At 27.9% G+C, this 21,384-nt stretch overlaps 1 protein-coding gene and 1 long non-coding RNA gene across 2 annotated transcripts in view; one reads left to right on the top strand and one right to left on the bottom strand.

Annotated features, from left to right (window-relative positions):
• Nucleotides 1–21,384, top strand: part of LOC126746648 (metabotropic glutamate receptor 2-like) — a 593,383-nt gene that overhangs the window by 257,206 nt on the left and 314,793 nt on the right. The gene's annotated exons all lie outside the window — the stretch shown is intronic.
• LOC126746656 (uncharacterized) lies at nt 1,860–21,380 on the bottom strand. The gene is made up of 4 exons (XR_007663942.1): nt 21,066–21,380; nt 20,641–20,981; nt 2,338–2,502; nt 1,860–2,076 (listed from the first exon to the last, which is right to left on the bottom strand). It is a non-coding gene; the product is annotated as an uncharacterized LOC126746656 (long non-coding RNA).

Below are 21,384 nucleotides of genomic sequence, written 5' to 3'. Positions count from 1 at the left end.
CATTTCTTAGTGAAGTATTTTTTAGTAACTTAGAAACAAAAATAATGAGCAGTAATTTTAAAAATAACATCATCTTTTATAAACGGTATGTGGATTATATCTGTATGATTTAGAATGGAAATGAGGTAGAGCTTACAAATTTTCATAATTATGTCAACTCTCTTTACTCTAAAATTGAGTTTACAATCGAACGCCAGTGTACGTCGGCCTGTCTGGTAGGAAGATTTCTACTAGGATTAGTAAACATAAGGCCCAATATAATAAATTTAAAAATACCGATATCACAGTCACCAGATCGGCTTTTGCTAATCACCTCCTCGACTCCAAGCATAATTCTCCTGACAGCCAAAATATAAAAATACTTCATCAGTGCAATGAAAGTAAAAAACTAGACTTGCTGGAGACAATGAAAATTAGTAAAACTTTTAAAAGCCCAGATCTGTCCTATGTAAATAAAAGGTTTGAATTTAATGGCCACCTTGTTTTTATTAACCTTAAATAATTCAACATCCTTAAATGATGATTTCTGAAATGTATAAGGTGATTTGATTGTTTAATTGAGTTCTTTTCACATAGATAATGCCACTTTATTGTAAGCTTTGTTTATTTATATGTTAGGTGTTTTGTGTATGTTATGTTATGTTTTTTTTGGGTTACATCATCTTAATTATTATAGGCAGTCCTGGATTTACACTAGGGGTAGTCGGGGCAAGTGCCCAAGGCGGCAGAATTTTGAGGGGCGGCAAATCTCAAGAAAGAAAAGAAAATATTTTCAACGGTTATTACTTACTTATAAATTACCATGGGGAATGTTTGCATGTCAAATATTAAGAGTAAGATTTGCTTTAATGAAGTAAATTAAGGCCTCTTTCAAGTTCTTCAAAAGTTATGTTAGTTTTTTCTCAAAGTTAACTTAACTAACAAGGTTAAAAAAGGAACGTTTGACTCTTAAAAGGGTAAAAAAAAGATGGAATAAAAAAATTATTCATTCAGCTTAATACAGATCGTATGAAGCAAGAGATAGATCAAACGATAAAATATAAGTTTATTTACATTCAAGTATTTTTATCTGTAGAAACTTTGATAGAATTTGCTACTTCTAGATCGTTATTGATAAGACACAGTTCACAGGCCACAAATATAATCTTGTCACTTTTTACTGTTTATTTTGCTATTCCTGTTTTGCACAAAACACAGTAATATGTACATCTGTGATATAAACGTAAATGTACAAAATAAATCAGTTTACCTGCAACAAATAACAAATCTCAACATACGATTTTACCTACCCTAACGCCGCAAGGTAAAATCACCTCGAAAAAAGGGCGGCATTTTTCACAGTGCCCAGGGCGGCATTTTTTGTAAGTCCAGGCCTAATTATAGGTTTGATGCTGCTCTAGTCGAGCGAAACATGTACCCATTGTCATTTTATTAAATGGAGATTTTGTGTTTTTACCTTTTATAAAAAAAAAACAGTATACAGTAATTTCACCAGTATTAAGTATCAAATAAAAAAATTGACTAGTCGTGTACGTAAAAGCCATAGAAATTTTTTTTTTCATAACTTATTTCCTTTATTATTGTCCACTATATTAAATCAGCGTAAGTTATATTAAGCTTCACAACAGTTTGGTCGGTCCACAAAATCATTTCAAATTTAAGGCTCCATGTTATATCAAAGAAACGTCGATACCCCCTAAGTCGATTACTTCGTAGTTCTTTCTATATATGAGTTTCTAATCAAAAACAAAAATTCTGTGTGTTATTTGCATTTCTTCTGAAAGATCATTATTATACTTACCTTTTGTTACTATATCTAGGTCGTCTATATAGCTTTAAACACAAAACCCTGCTTCAGTTATTCTTACATCAATAACTAGGAACAATAGCAAAAGTGATAGGACTCCACCTTGACCATATCCTTTGAAAACACTTACTAATGCGATTGTCTCACCAATGGCTGGACTAAGTTTGCGACCATTTAACATGAATTTAATATATTGTGTAGTGATTTCCACTCCTTCAAGATTTGTTGCTCTCTGGATAATTTAATTTTATCAAATGCTCCCTCATTATCTAGAAAAGCACACAACGCTATTTCTTTTGCATTCATGGGTACACACACCATTACTTTTTATGCATCTGTGTATGTCTAAAATATTGTTCCTATTAAAAAATATGTGAAGAAGTTTTTCACCTAGTAGAACTTCAAAAATGCGTAATGTGCTGACAAAAACAACAAAATTAATCTGGATTTCTTAGTTTCACCTTATGTTTAATAATTCATCCATTGACATTTACATCAACTATCCGAGTGAAACAATAAGTTTTACTTACCGTATAATTTCATGGCAGATATTCAAATTAAGTTTCGAACACTGAATACCCCTAAATTAAACCAGATTTACTAGATATCTAAACTTGGGGATTTCATCAATGACGAGACGGATGCCGATCCGGGATATTTTGATGACTTAATTAGTTTTCTCTAATGGTGTTTATCTAAAATGACAAGGATTCTTATTAATTAAGAATTTATTTTTAAGTTATTAATATTTTCTAAGCATTCATTATTAAATACACTTGTTATATTTGATTAATATTTTTATATATCTTCTGTAGAAACGCGTAAACATTTTTAAGTTTTCTAAAGATTATTACGCAGTTTATATGTCTCCAGAGCCAAATACCGATACATAATTTTAATTTTTAGTAGAATATAGTAAAGGGAATAAAAGTAAGAATTCATTTTTATTAAAAACAGTTTTAGGCGTTATGGATATCAACACAAATGATTTTAATTTTAAACGAAAATCATGCATTAGCGTTTTCTTTATTAAAAATATTTAATATACAGTCCGCTAATAAATGCTAATGACAAATATATGTCTGATATATTATGTTCATGTCTTTAGGGTCATTGTTTCTGCAGACAAAAGTTGTTTAATGTGCATATAACATTATCCCAAAAATACTAGTTGGTAAGTAATGTAAATTATGATCAGAACAAAGTCCAACACAGAGCCCTAAGCTACTCCAATAATAGTATTAATTCCTGAGAAAAAATCAATAAAATAACATTAAATAACCATGAAATAATTGCAGATCATTATGATGGTTTTTGTGAGGATAGAAAATTTTTTAAGAACTGGATACTCATGAGGTGGAGACACCCTAATTAGCAAAGAATTAGTGCAGTTGAAATCAATTTAAGTTAGTTATTAGATCTTAGACAAGAAATTGATATAATTCATGTTAAGATTCTGTTGGAGCTATATACTATTCTAACCTTTCTTTTCAATGTTCCATCAGCTGTAAAATCTGAAATGATGGAAAATTAGATTAAATGTTTTAAATTTATTGATAGAATTTTCGATAATATTATTTGTATTTGAAGCCTAAATTTAAATTTTCAAAAGAATATTTCTACGACTCTACAGATCTTCATGGATTCTTTAAACTTAGCTTAAAGGAACCGTATGAAAAATCATATTGACAATATTCTCTATTTGGTTTTAAATAACAATAAAGACTGCACTATTAAAGGATCATTAGACTCACTATTGTCTAAAGATGATCCTCATTCAGCACTTGAAATTGATGTAAAATATTGCCAATCAAAGAAATTAAGGCATGAAATAATACTGAAACTTTAAGGAGCTTATTACTTTAAAAGAGCGAACTTGGTTTAAAGAAAAAATGATGATTGTAGCAATTTGCAGTCTAATCTTAATTCAGTTGTCTAATGGTGTTCTAGTGATGGTCTAAAATTAAAGAGTAATAGGTGTAATATAATCATATTTCAACTTACACGTCAAATATTTAATTACACCTTAAGTAATAGTACTTTGATGCATGATTTTTTAAAGAATTTGGTTATAGTATTTGACCCACATATTTTCTATAAATTACATATGAAAATATAGGCTCCAAAGCATCTAAATCAAATGGGTTTATTGTAAAAAATTCAAAAGATTTCAGAAATTTAGATGCAGTAGTTTATTTTTGTTATGTATGGTCCAAATAAGAATATACTGCAATAGTTTGATTACTGAGTACAAAGAAAACTTAGTGTAAAGTGTTAATTTTATGTATTCATTTTGCTAAAATAAAAGTTAAAAGAAGTACAATAAGTCTAATATTAAAAAAAAAACAAGTAAAATACACTAAGTTAATGTATTGTTTATTAATAACCTCAAATAAATGTATTTTAAAAAGTTTAATTAATCTGTTTATTAAGTCTTATTACTCCATATAAATGCAAAAAAAATTAAAATTTTTAAAAAACCAAATTTTATATAAGAGAGAAGATGTAAATATTAAAAAAAAATTAAAACTAAAAACTTTGCAACGAAATTACTCGAAAGTACATTTTTTGACTTAATGTAATTTACTTGTAACCCGACGATATACATCAGTGGTTTATTATTGCAGTTTACAAGTACTTATAGGATATTTCACTTTTATGATGCTCTTCAAATAAACTGACTGTTTAGAGTTGTTATTAAAATTATAGCTTGTTTAACTTCATCTCAGTAATAGACCTCACACTTTATTTATGTTAGAATTCCAAGAGCCAACATACTTAAATTGTCACCACTTAACAATATTTGTAACAGTGAGATGGAGTGTAATATCTTTAATATTGCACAAACTCTCATATGTCTGATTTTGAAGAACTGATAATGTTTTAATTTTTTATTAAAGACTTTTCTAAAGTATGTATTCTTATGTAACGATTTAAAATGAATATCAAGCTTGTTAAATTTTTCATCTGTGTTTGTGTTTATTTAAGAGAATTTTTTCCTTCTTTATGATTATATTATTATTGTATTTTCTTTGTATATCATTGTACTCTCGTAAATTATTATTAAGGGGTTTCCATCGTTCTAATATTAACTGGGTAAATGGTTGAAAAAAGGAGCTTCTGTGTACATTCGTTAACAGCAAAGGAATTTGATTTATTTCTGAATTTATTATTTTTGGACTTTAAATTATGTATGATAGTTACAGGTTTATTACAAAAAATATATTTTGGTGTATTTGAATCTTAAGATTTCTTTAAAATATTGATAACTTCTTACGTAGCATGTTATAAAGTACTATTTATTATATTATATAAAATATTGAATTTATTTCTTATATTTCAAGACGAAAACACTTATTTGAAGCTTTTATTATCTATGAAAAAGGAAACTTTTCCATAAAACCTGACTTTTTGCAAGAAAGTAATTTTTTATAAGATTTATTATTAAAATACCTTACGACTCTTCTCAGACGGATAGGGGTTTCTTTTTTGCTGCTATTTGTGTAGCTCCATTGAATATATGAAAATATTATGTTATATATCAGATATTATTAAAAGCTGGAATAAATTTCAGGTAAAAAAACATTTTTAAAGCATAACTTACTCGAAACTCTTAATATTTATTTTTATTTAAGACGCTCATGTATATTAGTTAAATTAAGCATATATTTAAGTCAAGTTAAGCTATATTTTTTATTGAAATTTATTATATAATTTTAAAGCTGAATTCATCAAAAATGTTCTAAATTTAAATGTTCAATTTGTTTTGATCGGGAAACTAGATACCAATCAGGGATCTCTATTTAATAAATTATGTATAATAATCTTTTAATCAGGATTTTGGTTAGTGAAGCGAATACTGATATTTGGATTTTACTGTAATTTTATGGCTGAAATAGAGATTTAGTTTCAAACACCGAAAATTATACTTAAACTACGCACAGAGAATTAACTGAAAATGGAAATTAACAGTAGATTAAACCAGACTTGCTAAATAATTGAAGTGGAGAATTTCGTCAATTGCGAGATAACCGACTCAGGGAAATGTTAATAACTTTATAAGTTGTTTTCTTAGAACCGTTACTTTATGCAATAATAAATATTATATAAGAAATTTTCTTAATTTAAGACTTAAAGAGGGTTGTGCTATTTCATTTTTATTTTACAAATATATGTTCTTGTTCTTGTAAAATGATTAAATATATTATAAATAAATATTGTTTTTCTATGAGTCTTCTTTTCTTGTTTTTCTATTATAAATAAATATTGTCTTTCTATTGTATTACCAAAGTACCTAAATTATTGTAAAAAAATATAGCTAGGGAAATAAATTATCAAAAAAAAAAATTAAGTTTAAATTCGTAAAATGCACGTTACAAACACCGCTCGCTAAGTGATACGAGGCGCGACGTCACTTGTTAGTTATTTTTCCTGCATTAATTATTAAGCGGAGTGCTCGGTAATTATGGTGTTTTTTACAATGCACTAGTTTTAAATAAACAAGCATTTAAATTATTTGTTATTTAAACATTGCAATCGATAGGCAGTCAAACAAAAGATTCATCTACGCATTATAAATAAGTTCCTAAGGATTCCGAAATAATAAAGTTATCGTTTGGCATAATTTACCGAGAACCTGTGTATATAAATATCTTAATATGCATTTTTTAGTACAATTTATTTTTGTAAAATCTAAAGGTAAATTTAATTAATAACAAATAAATGCAATTTACATGTCGAAGTTATTAAATGTTTCTTTTTTTATATGACAAATTAGTCAGTTTGTTTTTTAGAAAATAAGTTCACAATCGGACCCGATACAAATGAATGTTCTTATTCCTGTAAAATGATTAAATTTAGTATAGTCAATTAATATTTTATAGTGAGTCTGTTTTAGGAAATGAGTGAGATGAACTTAATAGAAGACGATTCATCGAGTCACTAAAGATGTAAAACATTTACAATGGATAAATCAAAAACCAATAATAGGAATCAAAATAAGATATAGAACAAGGAAAAAAATATATATTTTTTTTTGTGACTTAAACATTTTTTATGTTTCTTGTTAAATGTGATAGATATGGAGTCAAATATAACCAGGTTTTAGATTTTAATACTGCCAGATTTTTGGTTTAAAAGTAAATTATATTAAATGGTTTTTTGCTTTAGTCTAAAAAGAAGTGAAAACAACTTAATTATAATAAAATTTTGCTGTCTTTAAAAAAGGTCATTAGTTGATTTCACTTGTTTTACTTGACAAGATTTTTTTTTTAACAAAAAGCATAAAAAAATATATATAATAACAATATATTTTTATAGAGAAAACAAAACAACGAATCAAAATATAAAAATAAGAGGTATTAAATAGAAATAGCTATTGTTTAATGCTTAAAAAGTTTATTCTCACAAGGATAATACCAGATTTTTATTAGGCCAGTAAAACTATGGGTCCAACCCGGAACAAATTTGGGACAAGCTGAAATTGTAAAGATACCTTCTGTAGATTGTCGTCAATGTTTCCTAAGAAATCGCACTAAATCGCATGGGCCGTAATCTCCCAATAGGACTTTAAACTAAAAAAAAAACGTGCTTTTTTATTATTTTTCAAAAATATCTGAAAAACTATTATCTTTTTTAAAAATCTACAAGAAAACAAAATTATTGCCAATAAAAATACCTACAAAAAGGTTTTTTGTTTTTTAAAATCGGCCTTAAAAACAACAACTACAAAAGTTATGGGCTTATAAAAATTGGGCTTGGATTCTATTAAACTGCTTTTGGTAAATTCGACTTTATTAATGCTGATGCAAATTAATTGGATGTTTTTTATAACAAAAATATGGTAGTTACCATAAAAAACCAGTGTGGAAAATTGTATACAAATCACTAGGTATGATTTCATAATTTAGGTAAAGCGTTAAACGCAAAAATAGGTAAATAATACTATGCTAAAATGTGCTGCTACTTACTCGTTTAATAATAGTCTCAAATAATATTTAAAAAAAAAAACAGAACAGACTATAAAACTAAAGTCTGTATGGCATGGTACCTAAATGACACTTTTTAAAGAGTTAGGCCAGTTGTATTTATTATTAAATTTGATACCAAACACAGTAATCGTGTCATACAGTCATAAACAAAAAGTATACTTACTTTATTAAAACAAATTTTAATAACAGAAAAAGAAATTATAATTATTTAATATATTATTAAATAATAGATATTAGATATTATAATTACATTCATCATTTTCAACAAAAGACACATTTGTTGCATTGTCACAATACTGTCCAATGCAAATTGTATAGCTTAATGAACATTTAACTCCTACCTTTTTGTAGATACACGTTTTGGAGCATACTGACTTGCATCCACAAAATAATAATTTTATAATAAAATCGGGAGCGATGTCCTTACTGTTTCTTTGTGGGTCTAAGTAACCGTCCTTTTCCACCCAACCCCACTCTCTTGGATCTAAATTATTTCCCAATCATGACTTCACCTGAAGGTAAACCCTTTTAAGATGTAATTGAGCAGCTTCAGTTGTTGGAGGTAAAGAAGCTAGCTCAAAGTTACTACACAGTTTTTGGCGTGCAATTACCTGTAGTATTTTACATACCTAAATGAGTTTAAATTTTGGCTTCTCCTACTGCCGTACGATTTGAAAATAAAATTTTCTCCTAATTTTAATAAAGTGGCAATATCACTGAATACCCCTTTAAATTGAAGTAAATCTTCGGAAAGTTTTTAGACAAAACAATTAAAGCACTTTTTTTGCCCTTTTTAAAGAATGCCGATGTGGTATCGCAACCCGACATTGCATGAACAAATAATATGTTTTTAACTATTGCAGGATCTATATTCCATTTTAAGGTATGTATATTTGTTATTTGTCAATTTTGCCTGCAACACCTGGTCTAAAAAAATACAGATTTGTGTTTTGCAATGTTCAATGAGCAAGACAAATGAATCTGTGTCTTGTCCAACAACAAAAACATTAGATTGACTCTGCTCGGCCTGTGTTGCTGCGGTCACGGTAATCATATTATCTGCATATGATTATATATTTAGTGTTTTTGTATTAGTGTATTAGTGTATTATCTGCATATATTTAGTGTTTAGAGGATCACTAGAATATCCATCAAATAATATTATACATCTATTTTTACCCTCACATGTATAATGGTACTTAACGTATTTGACATATTGGTCCAAAATGTCCTTGTTCAATACATTCGAATCTCAGATAACTTTTCTTAGTAAAAATCCACCGTCAATAACAAAGATCTTTTGCCCCTCTAGAAATTTAATAATTGGATTGGCTTTGCTGTCAAAATAGGAAATTAGTCAGACGCATTATGACTAGACCACGAGCTCGCGGGCGCTGAATTACGTGGAGTGTGCAGTATTGCCAATGTTGCCACTGGGTGTGACATTCGGCATTGGTATTATATGGCAATCTTGGATGTTTGGTTCCAACTAAAGTAAAGTAATAATTAGGTATCATGTGTTTTTTTTACAAAATGGTTCAATTTTTAGATATAATTGCAGTTCGAGCCGTAATGGGCTAATATTTAAAGGCTCATAAGTTCTTTGTTTTTAAGGCGATTTTGAAAAACAAAAAGCGGTTTTGTAGCTATTCTTCTTGGCAAAAATTTCCTCTCTTATAAAATTTTTAAATAGTTTATAATTTTTGTGATATTTTCAAAGAATTAAAAAAACTACGATTTTTTAGTTTAAAGTCCGTTAAGTCCGATTGGGCGAGTACGACCCATGCGATTTAGTGCGATTTTTAAGGAAACACTGTCGACCATCTAAAGAAGGTATCCTGAAAGTTTCAGCTTGTCCCAAATTTTTTCCGGGTTACCCCATGTAAACACCTTAATTTTACTGGCCTATATGTTAAGGTCAGCACTTTTAAAAATAGACTTAAGAAAAATTAAGGAAAACCTGATTACCAAATTATTATAAATAATTATAGTTAAGGAAATAAATTATCGAAAAAGGAAGTTTCAATTTTGATGCTCGCGTCAAAACGCCGCCCGCTAATCGGTATGAGGCGTGACGTCACTTGTTAGTTATTATTGCTGCAGGCATGATTAAGCACAGACCGTCGTTAATTGTAATATATTTTTACAATAATTTACTTGTTTCAGTTAAGCAAATATATGCTCGTTCATAATATGTCACATAAAGATTTTTTTAGCAGGCCGCACGTCCCATATGTGTGACACACCCCGAGATTCAGTTTAAAGCTGTGTGCCGTTCCTGAGTCTCGGAGGACTATTTATTCTTATAGGAAGGGAAAATCTATGGTCCGGTAAAGTAGAAATCATATTTACCCTGTGTAATATTAATTAAGAAATATATTTTGCACACTGAGAAATGAACATACGTTTTATCTAAAGAAAGTAATTTTATATAATGAGAGTATTTATTTAAAATACCTTCAACACAAAAAATAGAAACTACGTACCACTACAAAAACTTCTATAAATTACTTCAGTTTTAGAGAAAGAGCAATGCAAACATATTTTTACCCTCCAAACTCAAAAATTACAGTTTGTGCTTATTATCCTTTTTGTACTAATCCAATATTGACACTTTTCCTAGCCCGTTTTGCAGTTTTACCATCATTGCCAGTTATGTTAGTAACTCAAATTAGCTTAACAGGCCGCGTGTACAATATACACGTTACGAAAAAATCATGTTATACTTTCCGTAAAACCGAAAATGCCAAGGCTATCAAAATATGTTGGTTGTATAGCCCCAATAACTACTAATACAAGTTAGCACATTTTATTTACATCATGTTTGTATGAAATAAAATAGGAAAACAAGTAATAATTAAAATATACTAAAATATATTTTTGAAACTATAGATACATTAATTCATAATAAAAATAATAATTTTTTATAGTAAGGATGGAAAGCCGTCTTAAGTCTTTAACGACATATAATTTTAGGTTGTTACACCAAAAATAATATTCGAAAGGAAATATGCCTACAATTTTTTAAATATAAGTTGCATAATTCACAAATTTATTTAGTTTGTATATAAATTTAATATTGTTAAAATTTCTGTGACTAAAACTATTTAGGGTATTACATATTGCAGGTTTAACTTAAAAAGTTAGCGTAAGATTATCTGGTATTTTATAAAATAGTTTGCATTCAAAGAAAGCTTAAGTACTTTAAAATTATAAGGGCCTAAGTTTAACAAATATCTATATTTCTTTCTTAGAATCATTTGCTTTTTGCAAACTCTTGTTATATTTAATAATTTTTACTTGGAAAATTATTTTCTAAGAGAATTGAGTTTACTTGATTAAGTTTTAGAAGAAAAAGGTTATTAAAATAAATTTTCTGGAATCTTCTTAAAAGATTTATTTGCAAAATCTGACTGAAGCTGATATATATACATATAAATAATAATAATATTTTTTTAACTAGCAAACATACTCAATTTCTGGTCGGCCATTATACAAATATAAATTCCATTTGTAATTAAAAATTTCATTTATAAAATAGGACAGACATCGGGCCAATAAATCATAATACTAATGGCAGAGATAACCGTTTGGTGGGAACCACGTAATTTCATATCAGTGCGCAAAACGTGCGAGCCAAATTATATGTTTTGTTGTATGCTATATAATATGAATTTCAAACAAAGGAAATTGGAAACTAATTAAAGGAATAAGTTTTATTATTGGAATTAAAAAAGAGAATCATAAATGCCAAAAAAAACAGCTTAAATATGGAATAATAATAAATATTTAAAGATTAAAGGGACACAAAGACTATGTTATTTTAATATCTGAATATTTAGCCTTCTGATCTAACGGATAACTGAAATATTTTAGGATTATTTTGGAATTTAAATTAAGGTTCTTGAACGCCACTTATTTTTTGCAATTATTTCTACGATGTCACTTACGTTGGTTTTGCCCTGATATCTTCGTTTTTCAAAAAATAGACAAAGATTTCTTAAGCTAATTCATAACATCGCACGCTCCATCTTGAAGGTACACACGTTCCATAACTAATAAATTTTACCATTATAATGAAATGCACAAATCTGGCATAGCCTCAAGTACATCCTGAGATTACTAGACATATTATGCTTGTACTTTTTTTAAAAAATAGAATTTATTAGCACTGGAAAACTCAATTAAAAAAACAACAAAAAACAACAACAAATACTAGTATAATACAGCTTAAGTGGTGAAAAATTACTATTTATTATACCCGGTGTAGTTCTCGTAAAAAAGCGCAGGTTTAAATGCGCTTATTGTTATATAAATTACTTATTTTCTACGTTCAAATATTTGAAATAATTAACTTATTACATTTTTTTAGTTTCTTCGTAATAGAAGAAGATAGAATTTTTTTTTGTTAGTCGTGTGTAAAATCCCTGGAATTAAATTTTTCAAATTAATAAAACTGGTTGTTACATGCTGTGTTATTATGATAACGTTATTATTTACGTTAACCATAATAGACTAATAAGATTATCACTATACACCTTGCAGAAGCTACTAGAAATATAATATATTGACCCTTACTTTCGTTCAAATTCTTGTTAGTAATTTTCCATTTTAAAGCACATTTTATTTCACACGAAAAACGTGTGATTCTAAAATGAACACCCTACAACATTCTACTTAAATGTTCATGAAATATCCTTAAGAAAACCTTTAAATTACTTTAAACGTTGATATTTTTGAGCAATCTACACATAAAGGATGGTCCAGATAAACTGCCATTAATTCCAAAGTTAGTTATAGATTAAACAATTTTAAAAATTCTTCAATTAACCTAAATACAATATTTGCGTAACTGACTTTTTTGTGTAAGAAAGAAAAATTTAATTGAACAAACTCTTTAATTAAATTTATAAAAAAATTTTAGCTTCAGATATTTTTACTTAGTAAGTGAATAAAAAGTTTTTGCTGCATAAATATTAAGAAATTTATAATATGAAGCTACAAGTAAAGAGTTTTCAAAAGAAGCAAACATGTTTATTTTAAAGAATAAACAAAGTTTACTGGAATATCTTTTGCAAAATATATAAAAAGATAGGTGTATCTCTAAAACTTGCCTCACAAAACCCCACGAAAACATTAAAATTCAAAGCAGCATCCTTTTTCTTTTAATATACAGGCCTTAATATTAAAATATCCACAGTCCCTTTCAGAGAGACAAGGGTTCCTTTTTTGCTGTTTGTACAACACGAATGAATATAAGAATATAATATATGCTAGAATATTAAAATGTAAAAAAAGGGTCTTACAAAAAGCCCTTATTCTTAAGCTGAAATAACGAAGAGTGTTTAATCTGTTTATTATTAAATTCTAAACGAGACTTCTGATTAAATATTCAAAATACAATAACGATTGTTGAGCAAAAACATCTTATTTGGCAATAGCTGTCAGCCGTCGTCGCCTCTAGTTCTGCTAATATCTTAATGTTATTAAAATGGAAAAGTCCCGTTTGGAAATACGCGAGAGTGACGACAATATTAAACGTCAACCCTTATTATATAACGGGTTCTTTAAATTTCTCGGCTGTGTCAAAATAGCACGCTTAACTGATTATTTTCCTTTTCGAGGTAATTTTTTTTCATATATAACTGAACTAAACTCTTTACAATAAAGGATTTTTTCAGATGGCGAATAAGCCCATTTTTTACATCACTGCATATTACGCAGCTATTTGGTTTCCGTAAAAACCTTTCTATGTGAAAGAAAAAACAATTTGAATCAAAGGAATGAATATTTTTTATGCTCTGTGAGATATGAAAAAGCATCTGATATGATCCTGCTTTTTAAGGGATATTTATATAGAACAATTTTCTTTTTGTGATGTTATGTATAAGGATATTAATAAATATTTGCTTTGATGTTTTTGATATTAAAGTGTGTCTTCGGCTATATGATTAGGTTTGTTTGATTAAAAAATATTGTGAGAGATTAATAATTTTAGTTATAAGTTGAGATATGTGATAAGAAAAAAAGGAAGAAATAAATTTGTAATTAATGATGACATCACTTTTTTAATGACAATTTTTTTTTAATTTAAATACGAAATGTTCATCTGAAAACGGATCCGATACGGCTTTGTTTTCAAGCTAGAGCAAATCATAACTAAATGTTAAAAAATTGTAAAAGAATGAAACGTACTTTATTGTAATTACGTATACTCTATAACTTACAGTTGCTTCTATCCTCCCCGAGCACAGATACGCATCACGTTATTCATAATTTTTGGAAAAAATAAATCGACATCGGTTTACTTTAATTATAAAACTTTTAATAATTGAGCATTTTACTTATCTAGATACTTATGACGTACGTGAATAGAATTGAATTAATTTATTTTCTGAACTGCTTTCACAGCTGTCAAATACTTAAAAACGGTATGATAAATTTTGAAAGATCAGCAACTTTATCCTTATCACATACAAAGTGTATAAGCACTTTTTTCTTTAGATTTTCCAATAAGAACTTGTCACTTTTAATTACTTTAATTACTTTGAACATTTGTTATTAAAAAAAACATGCAATTTATTTTCTATTTTTGTCGTTTCTTTCTAAAAAAGCGGGATATTACTATTTACATCTACTTTCATATTGAGGGTCAGCAACTTGCAAAACATAATAGGTTATACCAACTGTTCAATAAATACGTTTTATTATTCTGGAGGTACTTAGAACCTTACTTGCATTTCTTTAGTGATAGTTCTCAGACTTAAAAATAAAGCCATTTTATAGGAATATTTGGTTTTCAAATTGACCAAAGATTCGATGGTTAAAGTTTGTCTACATGTTTAATTAAAACTCTGTATAAGTCATATTTAGATTCATCAAACATTTTTATGGCACATTATTACAGACCTCCATTTAATCATATCATCTGTAAATAGCAAGTACGTGTTAGTAAAGCCTTGATATATTTTGTTAATAAAATTACTTCTCAAATTATCACATTAAATATTTGTCAACAGTTGTGCTTTACCAAATTAAGGGCTTGAATATGGATTTCCTAAAAGAGAGCCCAGAAAAGTACTTTTGAGGGTTATACAATTACTTTCTGTAATAAAAGTATTTACAATCCTTATTTGCATTTAATTGCACCATTTAATAACAAATCATCAGTAAATAGTTAGAAGTGACTGCTAGTCAAGCATTCACATATATCATTAAGAAAAGCATTGATAAATCTGATAGAGCTCTAGGAATCACCAGACAGAAAATTGCCATTTTTGACGATTTTTACAGCCCAAAGGCTTTCAAATTAAGACTAAGTAGTCATCGATTTTTTTTTGAGCTTATGAAGCAGCATACTGTGAACGACTTTGTCAAGCGCTTTGGAAAACGCTATATAAACTATATCAAGGTAATAGCCTCTTTACGAGAGTAATGATAAGAGTTAGTATATTTTACTCAATTAATTTAGGAGGTTTAAAGACAAATTACCGGATGATATTTCCAGACAGTATGTTTTTTATACAGTGAACGCTAAAAATTTGGAACCAATTCAAAAAAAAATAATTGAGGACGTGTTCGAAAAAACGCTTACACACGTCAATTAATATTTTTGGTTGCACATTTTTTTCAATAAAAATTTTATATATAGGGTGTCTCATGTAGCCGTGGTCAATACCAACTCTCTTATATAAGATTAAACACCCTGTATATGATTACATTTTTGGATTTTTCATAAAATTATAAACGTTCTGATGTATCACATGCCATACTTTTATTTAACTGTTTTTAAGATACGCGGTTTTGAAAATTGCTGTTTTTATGAATTTAAAAGCCTCCTAAACTTATTCTACTAAAATAGAAAAAAAAACGGATTTCACGTTTCTATACTTACTTTTTAATTCCTATTTTTCTGAAAACATACAAAATATTATACATGTCAATAAAAAATCAGTATCTTAGAACATTGAAACGCTAGAAGTAGCATGCCGTGGAACTATGGACAGGTTTGTTTGCTTGCAACATCTCTGATGCAATGATGCCAAATGCTTATAGAGAAATGGCAAAAATCACTTTATAATATCCTAAAAATTTTCAGTTGTTTCCGAAGGCTCAAAACAATACTACTTCTCCCCTTTAATAAAATATCAAGCATTTTTTTAAAATAAATTTGCTAAAATACTCTATATCGAAGTCAATATTAACTTTAAATAAATGAAAATAAAGTATGAAAATACGAGAAAACGGTAATGGCATCGCAACGCCGCTCGATCGCATTGTTGATGCCACTGATACCACTCTCTACCAGTGACGTCGTCAACAAATATTTACCTGATAAATTTTTAATAATTATTATAGAGTTTGAGTATAAGTAATATTACCATTTATGAGCTATTTATGTGTTTTTTTAACGGACTTCGTTAGAGGAAGGTCCTAATAAAAGGCACTTTTTTGTCAAAGCATTTTTATGGAAATTAAATATTTTATTAATATAATATTATAGATTTCTTAATAAATCATGTTTTAAGACACAAATTATTAACATTTTGCAAAATTTTATTGTTATTATTATATTGGACAAAACTCAGTTTTACATCACTTACTTTATATCACATAATATATACTTCTATGGTGAGTTTTTCAAAGGGACAGTATTGATTCAGTGGAAAGAGTTAAAACTACAAGGATGTTCAAATTGTGAAGGAGTTGCAGGTTTTTTATAGGTTATAAGATTTTTATTATGAGTATTTAGCCTGTACAATGGTTTTGAGACATTAAACAGTGACCTATATAATACCTAATACCAAATATTATATCATATTAATTTATACTAAAAAACAAAGCTTACCTAAGAATAAAGACTATGTACTATGATTAGATTAGATAGTTTATTAGTAGTAATATACAAACAAGTACTTTTACAAGTCAAATAAAATATGTAGTATGTTGGGCTTTTTCGAAAATCATGTTATTATTTCTTAAGTATTTTAATAATGACTTGAGACATCTAATTCAATTTCTTTGGGGCAAATTTGTTTATTGCAATCTTCGAATTTTAATTTTTTGTTCTTTATTTTTTTTCGATAATTTGGTAACAAGTGATTTAGCTTTTGAAACGGTGGAATCATCAGTGCTTAGGTCCTCAGGAAATCATTTTGATTTTACCCTAGAATAATATACATAAAAATATAGTATTACCAAAATTAAAAAGAAAAAATTAAAAAAATGTATTATGATAATCCAATTGATCAATAAAATGTATGTTATTATAAAGAATCTTTGTAATATCATACATTTGATTAATTGCATTTAATTAAACAAATATAACACAATAAAATACTATATCACTTTTAAATAAGATATATAGAATAGGATGATACATGGCATAAAAATTGTTGTTTATTTTGAGTGTATTTTTACCTTTTCCTTGGCAGAGTCAGGGAATGTGTAGCAGTTAAACAAAAACGGCTCGGATGAGAAATAGTAATTGTTGACCTAGACCCCACGGTACTGTAGAACTATTAATCTCAGATGCAGTTATTATTGATGATAAATGATCAGATCTGTAATTATACAAAATTTGGTGTAAGAATATTAATCTATTTTAATTATCCATACTTGTCTATATTAGCTTCACTGTTTGTACTATATACCATTTTGGTTAGCTAAGGAAGTTTTTGCACTCTTCAGGAAAGCTACCCCTGCAGCTTTAAAGGGTAAATCACTTGGTAAATTAACTGAATTATCGGCTGTTGTGTTTTTAACCAGTGCATCAGAAATTCTAGTAAAAAAATAGTTTTACATACATACCTAATTTAATAAGTATTAGGTATAAATAAAGCTTATATGAGTAACACTAATCCTTTTTGTGACGATTTTTTTATACTAGAAAAATATATTTAAAAAAAAATTACCTTTGAGGTAGAGCTGATTTTTTTTCAAAGTCAAGTGTGGCTACTGATAATATTATCTTCCTTATATAAGAAATCAATTCTAAGGATGTGATCTGAACAAACAAATATGTTCTGTTTAATTGTGTTGATTTCCATTAATGAAATTAATTGTTCCCTTTGAGCATATATTAGGCAATCTATAATAAGTATTTGATATTTAATTAAAAAGCAAAAAATATTACAGTAATGAATTAATATGTGGTGCCAATTACTATATATATCATTGTAAGTTGCAATATGGTAAAACAAAAAAGAATTATAGACCAAATTTTAGGGAAAGACAAAATTAACTTTATACAATCATATATATCAATATCTAAATAAATTTCAAAATTCTTTAAAGGCAATAAAAAATTAGTAATTTCATCTATCTACCTATCTATCTAATGTCTATATTAAAAAAACATAACTATACATAGATAGGTACATGGGTATTAGGTATGCCTTCTTTCTGCCAAAACAACAAAAAAAAAACATAAAATCCTGTAATAAAACCAGGGACAAAATTCTAGTTTTATATTTTTTATAGCCTATGGATAGATGAATATGTTCAAAAAAAGATTTAGATTCAAAAATATAAATATTTTGGTATTTTACGCACACTTTCACATTCAAGTTTTTATTAGGTTTATCTATAAGATCCCCTATTCTACGTTTATGATGATGGTTACCCCATGATGTGATGTTATGAAAGTATCGGTACTTACTTGTGAAAAGATCGGCTTGAATCACCTTTTTATCATGATGCGGCACAAACGACACAAGTTTTTCCCGTCCTAGCAATTAAAAAAAACACTAAAATGTGGCCTTTTTCCTTTTGAAACCGAAAATTAAAGAAAATACACGAATCCCGAAAGTAAATAAAAAGCCGTTTGACAGATGACCCTACGCGTATGGCTCAGGCGCTTAAGCTCCGGTGTTGTCGCTTCAAATTTTTTAAAAGCTGTTTTAGGGATAAGAATGTTAATAATTTTGTTTTTTTTTTTGCTTAAGGATATTATATTTATTCTTAAAATAGGTTAATTGTAGTATTTATACTTTTTATTTTAAATTTTCCTATAAAATACAACACAAATAAGTTAAATTAACGTTATAATAGTTGTTAAAATATAGCTAAAAATTTCCTCCGTTGAAAATTTGTGTCGACTTGACAACAGAGAATAGGCAAATATGTTTGTAAACAAAACGCCCCTCTTGCCCCTGTGCACATGTTGGACTCAAACAAAGTTGTTGTTTACTAATTCTAGCCTTTCAATGTTCTAAGATCAGTATACGTAAAATTATAAATGAAACTCATTGAATTAAATATTTTAACAAAATTTAATTAACAAACTATTTTACTCTTGAAGATAAACAAATTAAATTTGGTATGTCGATGGAATTGTTATAAGAGCATCTTTTGACATAGTTGATTTCCGTGACTTTTTGTTTAACTGGAAGTGGCACTAATTTTCTTATTTTATATGGGACAATATTGGTAAATTATTATATATTTCGATAGAAAATAATATTCTGAGAGCAATGATACCGCATTTGCTACTTTTTGTTTTATATTCGTAGAAATAAGATTTTTTTATATTTTAAAATAGGATGTTATGAATGCGTTAAAAGTTTTAATGTTTAAAAACTATTTTTAAAATACGTTTTTTTTTTTCAATAATTTATCATTTCAATTTTTTTTTTAAATCGGCTAATAAATAAGCCAATAAGAAGAAAAGAACTAAGTCTCATAAATAAATAACGCACTTAATTAATAAAAATAGAAGGGTGCGTTTTGACGCGTTCTTCACTTTATCATGTAGTTTAAAATTGTTCAACAAATTGTATTGACGATTTTTTTCCTTTTTTTTACCGTTTGTGTATATCTACGTTATGTTAGTTATAAATGGTAGTAGGTAATTGTTAAGTAAAATATGTAGTATTAAAAAAATATATTGCACTGAAAATTTTGTTGCTATATTTTTAAATTTTAATATGACGTTTGACGAAATATGAAGTGTTACGTCAGTTGGAAAAAATTAGGCATTACAAACCTTTCTGTTATTGAATAAATTAAAGGCATCTGTGCTGTTTTAATTGACTTTAGTCCTTAAATGCGTTCATTTATGTTACTTAATTTTTTTCTTCTTATAGGCTTATTTATCAACTGAATTAAAAAATAATCATGAGAATAAAAAACGTATTTTAAAAATAGTTGTTTCCAGTAATGTCCTTTTTAAAAAAATAAACTTAATGCGATAAATACTGGTTTGGACATTTTAAATAGGCGTGTAAAGGATTTAAGTCATAAAATGTAATGAAAACCATTTTTTTGTGATTACTTGATTAAAAATTAAAACTTTTAACGCATTCATGTCACCCGATTTTAAATTAATAAAATATATATTTCTATGAGTATAAAGCAAGAAGTAGCAAATGCGGTATCATTGTTCTTAGAATATAAGTGACAGAAAACAACAGAATATGTCAAAAAATGCTCTTATAACTACTCTATCGATGTACCGATTTTGATTTGTTTATCTTGAAAAGTAAAAAAGTTATTAAGTGTTCTCCCTTTCCTATATCATACGGTGTAGATCCTTATTAAGGGTGTCCCCGTTTAACTAGTTGAAAAAAATGTCAGGAAATTTTTAGGTTTTAAATGACAGTTGGTGATGCCACTTTTGGAACTGCAGGTGATTATACTTTTTTAATTTGTTTTTATTTTTTTCTAAATAAATTTAAAAGCAAGAGCCCTTAAATGTTCATTCATATGCGCTTCAACGCATTGTTTTCCTGGAAAAAAAATCCGTTATGATCCTTTAAAAAGTCCTTCTTTTGGCATATGGAAAATTTCAATGTCAATATGATAAATAAATAAATACTTTAAATTAACAATAAAAGTTTATACCAAATTTTCAAAGTATTCTCCAGGCATTTTCATATTTTTTTCTGCACCTATTGATCCATGATACCCGCACACGAGAAAAGACGCCTTGACCGTTCCTCAGATATTTCACAGCCATCACGATTTTAGCAACTAGGTCCTTTCTGGTAAACAAAAGAATGCGTATATACAATATTCTATGGTGCTTTAGACAATAAAGTCAAGAGGTGTCAAATCAGGTGATCTTGCTGGCCAAGGGACTGAACCACCTTTACCAATCTATCAATTGTCTTAAGTTTGGCTTAATAAATTAATCCTCTAAAGCATCTCTTAACCAGGCGCCGCCTTACAACTAATCAATCAAGCTATAAAAAAAACCATCGCAATACTATTTACATAAACACTGAACAAAATAGAAACAGAAATAGTAGTGCTTTACCAATACTTACTATTATTGAGCCGGTCTCCGGTAGCCTTTGATCAAGTTTTATGAAAATTCTAGGTTCCGGCAATTTACGATTTAAAAATTGCTGCCTGTAGAAGCGGTATTCCAATAAAGCATTAAAGCTCACTTATCCGTACAAAGGATGCTGCATATCTGCAACCCAATCCAGAGCGGTTGTGTTTTTGCAGTATTCTTTTTAAACAGTTATCGATAGGTAATTACTACTAACTTGCAAAAGTGACTGTGTACACGTAGATTTAAAAAAACGCGAGATTAAGATAAAGATTTTTCATTTTAATTATTACTAAGTAATAGTGATAATA

This window comes from Anthonomus grandis, chromosome 17 (assembly GCF_022605725.1).
Source record: "Anthonomus grandis grandis chromosome 17, icAntGran1.3, whole genome shotgun sequence".
NCBI lineage: Eukaryota > Metazoa > Arthropoda > Insecta > Coleoptera > Curculionidae > Anthonomus > Anthonomus grandis.
This window is presented reverse-complemented; position numbering and strand designations above follow the sequence as displayed.